Source organism: Malania oleifera, chromosome 6 (assembly GCF_029873635.1).
Source record: "Malania oleifera isolate guangnan ecotype guangnan chromosome 6, ASM2987363v1, whole genome shotgun sequence".
NCBI classification, from domain to species: Eukaryota; Viridiplantae; Streptophyta; class Magnoliopsida; order Santalales; family Ximeniaceae; genus Malania; species Malania oleifera.
In genome coordinates, this window is record NC_080422.1 from 39,817,042 (window position 1) to 39,833,145 (window position 16,104).

Here is a 16,104-nt window from a genome sequence, read left to right on the forward strand (position 1 = left end):
AAATTCTCCCCCTTTTGACATCAATCAAAAAGAATAAGGTATCAAGAAAAACATATAAATACCAAGGCACTAAGTAACCATAAGCAAAAGTATAGATCCAAAGAAGACACAGAACAAACCTTTGCATTCATCATGCATAAAAATATAGAAAATAAGTCTCAAAGTAGCATAAGAAAATACAAAAGATTGTATATCAGAATTTTCAATAATTTCCAGTAATCATGATATCATTACTTAACAAGTCTAACTCTTCTTGAATGAAATGTATTTCATATTCAGTAAATTCATAATTTCATTCTTGAAGGACAAACTATGTATCCATGTATAGAATGAGTGTAATTATCATCATTAGCAATCATCATAATCAACCATGCTTTTAAATTTATTATGCCATGCTTATGCTCAGTTTGCTCACATTCAGATTTGCTAAATTTTCTCCCCCTTTTTATATCAACAAAAGGATAGACCGAAAGAAATATTATGCAAAAGTACTAAGGACCAAAAAAATTTCGCATTTAGATCACAATAACAAAGTCCAAAATCTAGCATATATTTCAATCATAACATGGTCATCCATTATTCAACATGCCAAAAATTATATAACATAATCCAACATCAGCATGTGAACTAAGATGGTCAAGAGAAAACAAATAAAAGAGTTAAGCAAAAAAATAGTAGTGTCAAACATTTCAACCCAACTTAGTATTTGGTTTCAAAAAATTCTTTTGTACATGGATTTACCAATCTTCAAATATCTTTCCAAAATGTCTATTGAAGTATATAGTTCTTTGAATTTAATTCTTTTGAAGTCTTGTACAATTCATCCTTTTATTGTGGTCAACAATGTCATTCTTATGTTCTTGTTGCAATATAATAATCAACAATAAGCTCAAAAACTCTTCTTTAAGTTTATCATACCTCGTTGAAGCTATTAAGCTATTACTAATTTATATAATCTTTGAAAGACTACTTAGATGTATTTTTCTTATTGACTCAACCATATGCTATGAATGTTTCAAGAATAATTTTATTGTACCTACACTAGCAAAGAGTAACATGTAGCTGAATTTCAGATTCTTACTTTGAACTCATTTTAGTGATTGATTAATCAATTAGGTCTCTTTTAATTTGATCATCTAAATCTCAAGTATGTGCAAATAGCAATATATGTCGTGCTAATTTTAACCTTAAGTATTTATAACCTTTCTTTAACAATTCAACTAAGGTTATGCTATTTCATTTCTTTAACTATAGCTAATATAATGAATTATTTACCTTGATATGCACAGTCAATATAGACTTTCAGTTTATGCATTAGATCTTCAAGGTTTCTAATATAGTAGACATATTTATTAATATTTTATGAATTTAAACATTGCCTATTATCATAGCACACTTATAGTTATCACTAAATCTCTTTGAATTGACTACCTTAAATCATGTAGGCTATGAAGGCATCCCTTTTCATTTTAGTATAGATTTAGCTTTCTTAATTCCTAAAAAGGGAATGACTATTCTATGGATTTCTTGGTTTGTGAACTAGGCTTTCATCTTGGTACCCATACTTTCTTGGGTCCGGATAGTTTAACAAGAGATGTTTCTTTTACTTTCCAAACTTTTGTAGTTTTCACACCCTTTCTCTTTAATGGACATTCAAACTTAATGTGTCCTTTCACCTTACATAGAAAACATGTGGTATGTGTGCAAGCATTTGAGGAGGTACTAACATAGTCTTTAGAGGCTCTTACAAAGTACCCCATGTAGAGCTTTCTTTTCCTTGTGTTCTCTACTCCATTGAATCCTATACCTTATTTATCCAAAGACATTCTTTGTGATCCAATCATTTTATCAAAGTTCTCATTTCCTTTAGTGAAGTTGTAAATTATTTTATTTTGATCCTCAATTTTACTTTCAAGGCAAAGTTGTTGGCTTTTTGAGTCAGATCTTTGTTTTGATGTTGACAAAACACCAGTATCTTATGTTTGTATTTAGTATGTGAACAGGCTTAAATTTTAGCACACGTAAGGAAAAGTAAAATGGAAGCCAAAATTGAACTTAAAAGCTCACATCATCTGGCATATTCCAAGAAGGCAATAGAGCAAAGAGGAAGAAGAAGACTTATGTTTTTAATTGGTAATGCATTTTGTTTAATATTTGGTCTGTAATAATGCATGACATGCATGATGTGAATGATAAGCTCAACATGACCATATATAGACCATATGGAACCACATGACCGTTGGGCATCCTTCGGTCAACCAAAGGTTGATCGATGCCAAATTTTTAGGGTTGGCTCAAAAACCATAGACTGACCTTAGGTCCCTAAATATCACATGAAAAGGCCCCTATAACTTAGAAATAAGAATTATGTGAGAAATGGTGACTTTAAATGGAAATCTGGACATGAATGCACAAAGTTAGCATGTTCAGTCGACCGAACCCTAACATACAAAGCAACTTCGGTCGACTGAAACTCTCCAGGGTCAAATGTTGACCATTTGGTCGACCATCTTAAAAATGAACTCCAACGCTCTAGTTGATTGAACTGGTATGTGGGGAAATCTTAAAACTCTGGTCGACCAAACTTCTAGTTATAATATGACCTGGTCAACCGAACTTATGAAATAGATCAACCGAACTTGAGCTGGTCGACCGAACCTCGGAGGATCCAAAATTGCACAAATTCGGTCGACCGAACCTATAGTTCAAAAATGCCTCGGTCGATTGAACCTATAATACGATCGATCGAACCTCTCGGGTTGGTTAATTTTTTACCACAGGTAAACAAAGTTAATTTTAATTAAACATCATTAATATTTTTCTAAAATGACCTCTGTATCCCCAACAGTCATATTTTTCTCCAAGTCTATATATACCCCTTCATTTGTCTTAATTAGGAGCTAACTAGAAAAATCATTAAGAAAAATTCTCTCAAATTTTTATACTCATTTTTTATCTTCTCTTCATTATTACTTTGAAAAAATCTATTTTCAATAGAGCATCATATTTATCTTGGGCATTTGTTTTTACAAATCATATTATTTACTCTCATATCTTGTTTATTCATTCAAATCTTATTTTTGAGAGTAAATCAAAGTTTTCTTCATGTATATTCATTGATATATATCTTTGGAGAAAACATGTTTATTGCTTGTGAATCTTGCACACATATTGCAAGACTTCAAAGGCTCATATATTCTTCATTGCAAAATTATTTTTAAGCAAGAATCCTAATTCCCCTAAGCTTCATTTGAAAAATTAGTTTTTGGGAAAACTCTTGACATATTGAAAAGAGTACCATGAGCATATTCTTATTTTAATATCTTTGCTTGGAAGGTCTCTTAGTCTTGTTAGTAAGAAAATCATTTTTCACACTCGGTCTTTATTGAGAAATATTTTTTAGTGAAAAATATACATTCTCACATTGAGCTTTAATTCATATCATACGTGAGTGTATTTCTGAGCTTGTTGTTGTACACATCTGCTTGTATTAGAAGCACATTTGTTTGTATGCAAGAATTTATTTGATTATCTATTGTATTCCCGACGGGTGGTCGGACGAGGGAGACTAGCCTTATGAATAGTCCCGGATTGGCTTTGGCCTAGTTAGGAAAGCTAGGTGCACCATCCTGGTAAGGTGTTGTATTAGGTGCCACTCCACCCGTTAAGTGAGCCTTAGTAGAATCCTCTTACTTGTTAGCTTGAGGCGGGGGCATAAGCAATATTGGTCGAACCCCGATAACATTTCTTGTGTCTGCTCTTAAATTCCTGCACTTTAATTTCCTGCACATGTATACTTAGATTTAATTAATTATGAATGTGTGTTTGATTTAAATATTGTAAATGATTGGGAAATATTTAGACAGACCCTAGGTTGTGGTATACTGTTGTTGGATTAGTTAAACTTAGGCATAAATTTTTTCAATAACCAATTCACCCTCCTCTTGGGAATACACCAATTCCAACAAAAGTATTTCTGAATCTTTTATTCCTTTGTAGTTTGCTTGCATCCATACTAGCTCTTTAGTCATCTGATTTATTTTGCTTTCAAGTTCACCAATGACTGTGTCCTTTTCTTTTTCAATAGAAGTTTGAGATCTTAAATCTTCTAGTTCTTTCATTACTTTTTCATTCTTACTTTCCAACATCTTGATTTTTAAATCCATTTCTCTTTTAGCAAGATTTTTTTATTCTAATTCTTTAATTACAACTTAATTCTTATTTTTCAATGAAATGTATCGTTTAATCATATTAACTAAAATCTTATGAGCCTTAAATAGTTCACTTTGTAGTTCTTCATAAGATGGTATACTCTCATTATTGGATTCATCAGATGAATCATCACAAGAATTATTAAATGATTTGGATGAGGAGCTTTGTACCTCATCATCGTCCCATGCCATAAGACAACCATTTGCAATTTCTTAGTCACTTGATTCATATTCTGAGCTACTAGAACTTATATTATCCCATGTAGTGGTTTTCATGGTATTTTTATTTTTCTACTTGGAATCCTTCTTAAGTTGTGGACAATCTGATTTTATGTGGCCCACTTTCTTGCAATTATAACATGTAGGAGGTTCATTCCTTTTTTCCTTTTTATTGGTTTCTCCTTTATCTAATTTTGAGTTCGGAAATTTTCTAGTGAATTTATTCTTTTTCTTAAGGATTTTTTCAAGTCTCTTGGTTATGAGGGTTACATCATTTACATTCATTATCTCTTCATCTTCATCACTACAACTTTCATTTGAGGCTTTAAATGCAATGGATTCCTTGGCTTTAGATTTTTCTCTAGTTCTTTCGTTTATTGCCATCTCATATGTGAGTAGGGATCCTATTAATTCATCTAGGGATGTATTTTTCAAGTTTCTTCCCTCAGTTATTGCAGCGGCCTTAGGTTCCCAAATTGGTGGAAGTCCTCCAAGGATTTTTTGGATCCTTTCATATATAGAGTAGTTTTTCCCTAAGGCATTGAGCGAGTTTATTATATGGGTGAACCTAGTGTACATACTAGTGATGGTTTCATCTAGGTTCATCCTAAAGGCCTCATACTCGCTTGTGAGCTTGTCGATTCTATTATCTCTTACATCAACCATTTTATTCATAGGTTACCTCAAGTTTAGCCCATATTTCTTTGGCTGATTTAGATGTCATGACCCTATTAAATTCATTTACATTAAGAGCACAATATAATGCATTTATAGCACTTGAATTTACTTGCAACATCTTATGGTCATTGTCGGTCATCTCTTTTTCTTCTTTAGGTATTTATTTACTATCCAAAATTTTAGCGGGGATAAGGTCACCTTGTGTGACAACTTTCCATGCTTTCCAATCCATAGTTTGTAGATAAATTCTCATTCTTTGTTTCCAAAAGGTGTAGTTTACACCACAAAAGATAGGAGGTCTATATGAGGATTGACCTTTGGCAAAGGGAGATACACCTAGGTGTGCCATGTAGATTTTTATGTAGCTTCTAATTTAAGATTTACTACAACCCCGCTCTGATACCAATTGTAAAGTAAAGTATACTCTTAAGAGGGGGGTGAATTGGGTGTTTAAAATTTCTTTGTCAACTTTTGGTTAAGTATAACCCTTTTTGAATTTTAAGTTAATCTCACAATTCAATTTAACATGATATCAATATAATTATTACCAACCACCTTATTTATATTACCCAACAATTAATATGATCTTATCAAGTCAATATATTTGAAAGTTACTCAAGATTTCAGCAAACTTACTTTAATAGAGTAATTTACTTTACAAGATTAAACTCAGCAACTCAAAAAATAACCAGGTTTTTAGAATCAATTGAACAATGATAATCTTGATTAATTCCAATTGATCAATCTAAATAGATAAGGTAATTAGGCAATTTTTATATCTACTGTATATTTCAATGACCTCAGCTTTTAAAATAAAACTCAATCCAATCAACTCAGTAACCAATGATATTCCAATTTCAAGTTCAAACCTTTGATGTGAAGACACAACTAATCAAATTTAAGAATCAATTCAAGATGGTTTAGAAACTAATATCAGATTTTAGTTTTGCTTTTGAATATGTTAATCCAACAAACAATATAGTATGCTGATAAAGATCAAACTTAGAAATTCAGCAGCCTTTCAATATTCAGTTTTTAATATCAAATATGTTTCTTGGATTTAAGTATGTAACTAATTAATATGTTAATGAGCTTTGATATTTATCAATCAATGTACTTCCTTTAAGGTTTCCGCAAACTTTGATTTTCATCAATCAAATATCAATATAGAAAGATGAAGCTCAAGTAATTTATCATCAGGATTCTTTCTTGGATTGAAATTTTCAATTAGAGCACAAGAACCGTGAGTAGTATCAGCAAGAACACAAAAAAACTTTAGAAAAAGTTTTTCAACAATAGAGCTTTTGAATGTAAGAGTATAAACTGATTTGCTGATTGTTGTTGGTATTTAATTCTTGGAATTAACTTGTATTTATAGAGTTAAAAAGTGTATAAACGTATTCCCCAAGTTACTTTGAGTATTTCCCAAGTTTTCACTTTATTTGGGAGCCAAGAAATCATTTTTGAAAAGTTTCCCACGCTGTTTTAAATTTATATTTACGAAGGTCAATCGCCTGTACCCAAAGGTCAATCGCATGTGCCTTTTAAATCAATCTAAGTCTTCATGTATTGGCTTCCACTCTTTGTATCTCTCTTGAGCTTTCTTTCTTTATCTTTTGTTTCATCATAGGCCAAGTCTTTAAGCATAATCTTCATGTGAGTGTCTTAAAAACACTTAAGCTTGATGTTCTATGAACTTGATCTAAGCTTGATCTTCTATGAACTTGATCTTTTATCAAAACTTCGTGAGTCCTTAAACTTATCTTAACAAAACATGCCAAGTTTCTTTGGTTTCTTATCATCAAAATAAGATTCTAAGCCTTGTGAGACCAACAATCTGGTTGGGGCATAGAAGGCTAGGACACGCTAGTATGGACTTGTTGTCCAAATTATCTAAAAAGAACTTAGCCTATGGTTTACCCAGCACTAAGTTTGTAAAGGACAAAATTTGTGATGCTTGTCAATTTGGGAAACAAACTAAACTAAGTTTTAAAAAAAGAAGCACATTTCCATGAGTAGGCCCTTGTAACTTATTTGCTTAGATTTATTTGGCCCTACTAAAACACAAAGTCTAGGAGGAAAGCAATATGCTTTCGTCATTGTTGATGACTACTCTAAGTTTACCTGGGTACTCTTCTTAGTCTCCAAAGACGAAGTATGCAAGATGCTAATAAATTTGTGCAAAAAGCTTCAAAATGAAAAAGGATGCGGAGTTCTAAATATCAGAAGTGATCTTGGAAAGAGAATTTAAAAGTAAATAAATTGAAAAATTTTGTGATGAATATGGTATATCTCATAATTTTTCAGCACCTTGTACTCCTCAACAAAACGGTGTTGTTGAAAGGAAGAATAGGTTGCTTCAAGAAATGTCTGGGACTATGTTAAATGAACATAATTTACTAAAGTATTTTTGGGCTAAAGCGGTAAATACAGCATGTAATGTGATAAATAGAGTTTCTCTTAAATCAAGCCTAGAGAAAACCCCCTATGAACTTTGGAAAAGAAGAAGACCAAACATATCTTACTTTCAAGTATTTTTCATATATTTGGATGTAAGTGTTTCGTATTAAATGATAAAGAGGATTTAGAAAAATTTGATGCAAAATCATATGAAGGAATCTTCTTAGGATATGCATTGGATAGTAAAGCTTTTAGAATCTATAAAAAAAAAAAAAAAAAAGGACCCTCATAATCAGAGAATCAATACATGTAGCCTTTGATAAAGCAAATGCATTCTCTAAACCATCTGATGTTGAAGAAGCTGAAATAAAGCAAAGATTAGAAGACTTAGAAATACAAGAAGTAAAAGATGAGAACAAGAAATCGAGCTCAACTTCAGACGATAAACTTCCAGATCAAACCGAATTACCTAAAGAATGGAAGTTTGTAAGAAGTCACCCATAAGATCAAATTATTGGTGAACCTTTACGAGGAGTATCCACAAGATCTTCATTGAAGAATGTATGCAATCATTGCGCATTCCTATCTCGGGAGGAACCCAACAATATAGATGAAGCATTGAATGATGACTCATGGATAATTGTCATGCAAGAAGAATTAAATCAGTTTGAAAGAAATAAAGTCTGGAAATTAGTTCCTAGACCCGATGATCATTCAGTAATAGGAACAAAATGGGTATTCAGGAATAATAAGGGTGAAAATGGCATTGTAGTGCATAACAAGGCTAGACTTGTAGCTCAATGATATAATCAAGATGAAGGAATAGAGTACGATGAGACCTTTGCTCCCGTAGCTAGAATGGAAGCCATAAGAATGCTATTAGCATATGCATCTCACAAAGATTTTAAACATTATCAAATGGATGTGAAGAGTGCATTCTTAAATGGATTTATAAATGAAGAAGTGTATGTAGCACAACCACTAGAATTTGAAGATTTTCATTACCCTAATCATGTGTTTAGATTAACAAAGGCAGTATACGGACTAAAACAAGCTCTTAGAGCCTGGTATGAGTGTTTAAGTGGATTTCTGTTGGAAAATAGTTTTTTGAGAGGAAAAATGGACAACACACTATTTATTCAAGCTAAAAATGAAGATATGCTTATTATAAAAATATATGTCGACGATATCATTTTTAGTGCTACAAATGAAGAGCTATGCAAAGGCTTTTCAAAATGTATGCAGGACGAATTTGCGATGAGTATGATGAGTGAGTTGACCTTCGTCCTTGGACTTAAAATTAAGCAAGCTAAAAATGGGACTTTCATAATCAATCAAAATACATAAAAGACTTGCTTAAATGGAAAATGGAAAACCTTTAGGGACCCTATGAGTACGTCTATAAATCTTGATAAAGATAAAAAAGGAAAACTGGTAGATATGAAATACTACCAAGGCATGATAAGAAGCCTACTTTATTTGACAACCAATAGATCGAAAATTATGTTCAGTGTATGTATATGTGCCCAGTTTCAAGCAGCCCCTAAAGAATCTCACCAAATAGCCATCAAGAGAATCTTAAGATATTTAATGTGAACTATTAACTTAGGTCTATGGTATCCTAAATATACAAACTTTGAGATGATCAACTATTCAGATGCAGATTATGTTGGATGTAAAATTGATCGAAAAAGCACCAGTGGTACTTACCACTTTCTAGGAAGATCTCTTATGTCTTGGTTCTCTAAGAAACAAAATTTCATAGCCCTATCTACTATGAAAGCAGAGTACATGGCAGTAGGTAGCTATTGTGCACGAACTTTCTATATGAAACAACAGTTAAAGGATTTCAATTTGGAATATTCGGTTGTACCTATAAAATATGATAATACGAGCATCATCAATATTCCCAAAAATCCCATATCTCATTCAAGAACCAAGCATATTGATATTAGGCATAATTTTTTGAGAGATCATGTGCAAAAATAGGATATATCACTTGAGTTTGTGGACACAAGTGATCAATGGGCTGATATCTTTACAAAACCTCTTCCAGAGGACAGATTTATCTCTATAAGACATGAACTAGGATTATTGCATAGTAGAGAAATCGTTTGAAGAAGAAAATTGAATAAGTGAATGTCAGGCAACTAACTCTATAAGGCATAGTCAACTGACTTGCTACTATTTGAAGAAATTTTAAAGAAACACATATGTCAGGCGACTGACATACCGTGATCAATCAATTGGCTGACGGCAGTTTAAATACCTAACAATGCAAAAACCCTAATTTTTAAATCCTCAGTCTCCTAACTTTGTTTCTCCATTCTTCTAAACATTTTCTTCTCCATTCCTAAGTGTTTCCTCACACAAAATCTTCTGATTAAACCTCAAAGATCATCATCCTACTTCTTTCTCACTCGATTTTCTAGGGTTTCACCCTTCGTTTTTCTCAGAATCATCATGCCACAAACAAAAAACTACTGGAATCAAAGGATCTTCTCTTGGAAATGATGAAAGCAATGACATAGAGAAATGGCTTGTAACTCCTCACACGAAGAAGTTGTACCGAGATCATATTCAATCCAAAGAACCTATTTTTGGTAACGTCTTAGATACAACATTCTTTGAAGAAGATTTTCCCGCTATTTTAAACATGTTCATAACTCTAGGATGGAAAAAGTTTATTACTTATCAAGCAAAAGGACTATATCCGAACTTGGTTAAAATCTTTTATGCAAATTTAGTTAAAGGAGACACAAACATCTACTGAAGTTATGGAGAGTTCAATTGCTCTTACTCCTCATACCTTAACAACCCTTTTGCATATCAAGCAAGGAGATTTTGAGTGTCCATCTCTTGGACAATCTTAGATTTTGGTTCAAGATTTCTCTTCTGAACGAGAAGAAGCTCGTAAAGTAATTCTTCCATACAACGATATTCTGAATCTTATTTTTTCTATAATACTTAAACAAATGTGATATGAGAAACACGAACAAGGATGGTTTCCTAAATATTGACAACAACATCAAACTCTTGCACCTCAGCAACCAACTCAGTAACCTGCTCCTCAAGTAGCTAACACCCCCTCGTGGTTTCTTGCCTATCAACAGCAATTTTCTGCTCTTCGTGATGAAGTTCGTCTAGGATTTGGCTCACTTCAAAAGCATTACTCTTCTCTTGATCAGTGGCTTGACCAAATTGAACAGCATATGGCTGGCTCATCTTCTTCACGCGGTAAGGCTCCAATGGAACTTGGTTTTGGTGATGCTGAAAAAGAAGATGAAGAGAAAGGTGAAGATGAGATGGACGAGGAAGATTATGAAGGAACTGACACTAATAGGGCAGATGATCCTTAGCTATTTTTCTTGCTTGAACCTACTTTGATTGTAACATGTGCACCTAATACAATTTTTTTTCTTATGCTATTTTTGGCTTTACTGTTTATCTTTGCATGCATAATGAATGGTTATTATCAGTTTGTGCTTATTATGGCTTACTACATTATACTTTGATTGCTTACGTTTTCCTTGGTATCTCTTTTTGATTGATGTCAAAAGGGGGAGAAAAGATTGAGCAAAAGAGAGCATAATATGCAATTATTTATTGAGCTGATATTCTGATCATGATGAACTAATAATATAATGTTTATATAATGTTTACAACTTACCTTAATGAATGAAACACAATTCTATTGAATATGATATATGTTTTATTCAGGAGGAGTTATAGTTGAAAATTGATGATATCATAATATATGAATTCTGATTTACTTTACAAATCTTATTGAGATTATGCTTATTGAAAGGGGGGAGCATTTGTAAGACTTACTCACTTTTGCTCTTTATTTGTTATCATCAAAAAGAGGGAGATTGTTGGCGTAACAAGGCTTAGAATGTCGTTTTGATGATAACAAATCAAGGGTACTTAACATGTTTGGTTAAGTAAACTTTCAAGGCCCAAATACTTTTATGTGATCAAGATCAAGTGCTTGAAAAGTTCTTGAATAAAGCTTGTACTTAAAGCTAGAAGATTTGATGAAGCTAAAGATTATTGAAGAAAAAAGCTCAGAATGGAAACAAATGCATGAAGACTCAGTGCTTAGAAAGTTATACTTTGTAATAAGTCTCATGTAAGTACTTCATACAATTTCAATATAGATGTTTTAAGCTCTTAGGAAAGTTCAAGTGACATAGAGACCTTATTTCAAAATCATGAAAATTGTTTCTAAAGTCTTACTTAGGTTTTTCCAAGATCCAAGTAAAGTTTTGAAATCAAAATTTGAAAAACACATAAGCTAAATAAAAGACAGGGGACTGATGAAACACAATCAGGCGACTGACATTTTTTGTGTTTTTTAAGACAGCAAAAAGAATTGAGACAGGCGACTGACCCTTCAAGACCAGTCGACTGACCCAACACTGTGTTTTAAAATTACACTAAACTTACAAAACTCAAGCGACTAACCTCATGCACAATCGACTGATGTTCGTATTTTAACTTTTTAAACAACGTTTTAAAAGTTTCCAATTTTGATTTCTTGGGCTCTAAACTTTGTCAAAACTTGAGAAACACTGCAAGTAACTTGGGGAAAACGTAAATATGCTTTATTACTCTATAAATACTTGTTATTTTCACAAATTACACACAACAATTAACATCAATCAAGTATACACGAATTACAAGTATCAAGCTTTCTTGCTAAAATCTTCTCTCAAAGTATTGTTGTATTCTTGCTGATATAACTCACAGTTTTTATCATTTTCTACTGAGATTTTCAAATCAAATCAGAACCTCGGTGATATTCATCAAAGCTTCACTCTTTTATATTGATTATTGTTGAAGAATATTGATTTTCACTTGTACAAATATGCTCTAATTGAGAGTACTTATTGTACGACCAAAAGTTGTTCCTTTGTGTTTGTTTCTCTTGACGTTTCAGGATTGTTGGATCGTTGCCTAACGAGAGGGGGCATTCTTGTTAGAGAGGGATCTCCACCTTGAATGGAGAGGTTGTAACTTTTCCTAGTAAAGAAGTTGGAAAGAAAAATCCTTATAACGGTTCCTTGAGGCAAGGACGTAAGCTGCTGGCTAAACCTTGTAAAAAATCTTGTCTCTAGCTCTTCTTCCCTTAATCTCTTTAATTTACTGCAAGTGTATTAACTGCATGCATGTTTAATTAATTATTAAGAACTGATCGGTTATTGGGAATTACTGGAACACTGATCAAAGGAACTATATTTATTGGTTGATTGAAAAATCAAATTATACTTAAATATTGAAGCTCACTGAAATACTGATTTTGATCAATATATAAATCAAGAAACTAATTGATTGTGTTCTAAATACTGAGTTTTTGGAAACGCATTTGAGATCAATCTTGTGAAGTTTTATCTTTGATACATTCTGAAAAGAAAATCTAATCTGAATTATTATTTGCTAAAGTAAGTTGAATACGTCTTTATATTGTTGGTCGGCACGGTGTTTGGTAAAACTTATATTGATTGGTTGTATTGGGTAATCACAATCAAGTAAAACTGAAAAGGGATTGTGTGACTGAAATCAAAATTAAAAAGGGTTATACTTAACTAAAGAGTTTACAAAGAAAATTTTAAAACGCAGTTCACCCCCCTCTTGGGAGTACACCTTACTTCTCATTCTCCCAACCAAAAAAAAATCCACACTTTTTAAAGTTTTAGAAAGTAAAATATCAATTTTTCAAAGTAATCACCAAACGTAGCTTGAGGATGGAAGAATTTAAAACTTAAACTTGGTTTCAAATCTTTGTTTTATAAAGATTCATTGGAAAGTCAGAGTTTTCAAAAGAAAACAAAGATTTTTCAATCAAAGTTTCAAGAGTTTTTAAGTGATTTCATGTGACTTCAAGGATTCCATCAAAATGTTTTTTCAGAGCCAACTTCGAAATTGTTTTAATGAACTAAAAATGACTTGATTCGTCTTTATAAGATATGTAGGCAATCTATACTTGTAGACTCGACCATAACAACCAAAACCAAAAAATCATCTTGTTTTTTTTTTTTTTTTTACTTCTTTTCTTTCTTTATACATGAATCTGTGTTGTTTTGAAAGGGTATAAAGTAGTAGATTTTTCAAAAGGTTGAGTCCTTTATATAGACTCTATGAAAGCCTTTTCAAAAGAGGTTTAAGGTTTAAAATATGTTAGAAAATAAATAAGGAAAGGAAAGTTGCAGCAGGCGGTTAACTGACCTTTACACACAGTCAACTGAACATTGCTACAACTTTTTTTTTGACCTTTTCTTTAAAAACAAATAATCTTCGAATAGGAGACACACACACACAAGGTAAGTATGGTTACCATTCTTGGAATGGGCATTTCAGGGTGCTAGGCCTTTAGATTTTATTTAAAAAATGTTAAGAACTACCTCCCCTATTTACAATGGTGCTCTAAAACTTAATCTCTTTTCAAAAAAAAATTCTTTTGTTTTACATTTTCAAAATTAAAATTCAACGGCTACTTCATTTTCTAAAATAAATTGACAAGTTCGAGAACCAATTTATTGGTTTTCTTTACCTAGTTTTCAAATAGCCATCAAACATGTTAGTGACCAAAATGAGCCACTTGATCCTGATGTTGATAGCTTTGGCAACTCTTATGGGGAATTTTGAGAGTCAAACCACTTCTTGTGTGATTTTATGTGTTTGTTTGTGTGGTTTCGTATGGTTATTTGTGTGCTTACCTTATGTTCATGTTGACTTTTTGAGTATGATCTCTATTTTGATGTTGACAAAGCACTTGTATCTTATGTGTGCATTTAGTGTGTGAACAAGTTTTCAATTCAGCACAAACATAAGATACCAGAAAATGGAAGACAAGACGGGACTTAAAGCGTACACACAGCTTGGCAAGACCCATAAAGAAAAAGCAAAATATGAAGACATTTATTGTATTTGTATTGTATTTAATTTTTTATCTTTAGCCTATAATAATGCATGCATTGTCATGATATGGATGAATGCTCAAATCGACCGTAGATAGACCCTAAGGACTAGCACATTTCACCAAAAACCTTTTTCTAAAAAGATTAAAATCATACAAAGTTTTAGAATAACTTTAGGGTCAAAATCGAGGAAAAAAAAGCCTTTGGTTAACCGACACCAGATTTTTTGGGCAAAATATTCATTGTTAATGCCCTTGGTCGATTGAACCAAACCAGTAATAACTAGCTCGATCGACCGATTCAATGTTTGCCTAGGAGTCAAAAGTTTGACTTGCCTAAGCTTGATCCAAGTTGTGGCGTTATAATTGCCACGGTTGAAACAACCGTTTGGAAGTCAACATTTTGACTTTGGACGGTTGACCGTTCAAGTTTTGAACGTATTGTCCCTGGTCGACCAAACCAACACGTGTCTGACACCTAACTACTTAGTCGAACAAACCCTGTAGTTCATTTTGGCAACGGTCGACCGAACCTAGAGGAATGGTCAACCGAACCTTGCCTTGGTCGACCGAATCCATACGACCTTGTCTTGGTCAATCGAATCCACGAAGGGTTCGAAAATCGCCCCAAGATAATCGACCAAATCTGTAGTTCAAAATTGACATGGTCAACCTAACCTATTAATATGGTCGACCGAACCTTTTCTATGGTCGACCAAACCTCTCGAGTTGGATATTTTTGAAGGACTAAAACGTCATTAATTTTTTTAATTAAACTTTTACAAAATATAGAGTGTGTCCTCAACGGTCATATTTACTTGAAAATCTATAAATACCCCTTCATTTGTTTTGATTAGCAACTTTGATTAACGCCAAATTCTCCCTAAACCCTTTGTTAATCAAAGATCCCCCAAACCATTTTTATTGCAAAAATCTTTTCTTTGGGGCAAATCTTTTCATACTCTCCAAACTCTTTTTGATTCTTTCATTGAAAACATTTTTTTTAAGAGAGTATTTTTATTGGGAATTTATTTTTAGAGTGTGTTTATTGCAAAAATGTTTTGAGCATAAATCCTATCTTCTCCAAACAATATTATTGCAAATCTTCATTGAAGAAAATATTTGTTTTACATTTGATCTTTGAAGTTTTTATTGCATGTTTCATATAACATCAAAGATCTTATATATTAGTTTTTGCAAAAATATTTTTTGAGCAACCCTAAGTTCTCCAGTGTATTTGAAAAATATTTTTAGGAGAATATTTTATCAGGGTTCAAATCTTTGAAGCATTTTATCATATATATCTTTCTTCAAAGATTAGAATATTTATTTTGAAAAACACTCTTTCTCTACTTAGCATAAATCATAATATAAGAGAGTGCATATATTTGAGCTTAAACGTGTACATCCTTGCTCGTATTTTCAGAAGCACTATTATGTACAAAAATTATTTTTATTGCATCGGTTGGGTTAAACCCAGAATTGAAGTGAGGAGTCTCAGCCCCATAAGTGAGACAAGTTGGGCTTAGTCTTATAATTGAGTTAGGGTTTATCTCGCCCCCAAGGAGAGGTTGTAATGGCTTATGCTCCACCCGTTTAGGTGAGCAGATTTAGTGGAATCCTTGGGGGGTATGCCCAAGGTAGGGATGTAGGCTAGTTTGGCCGAACCTCGATAAC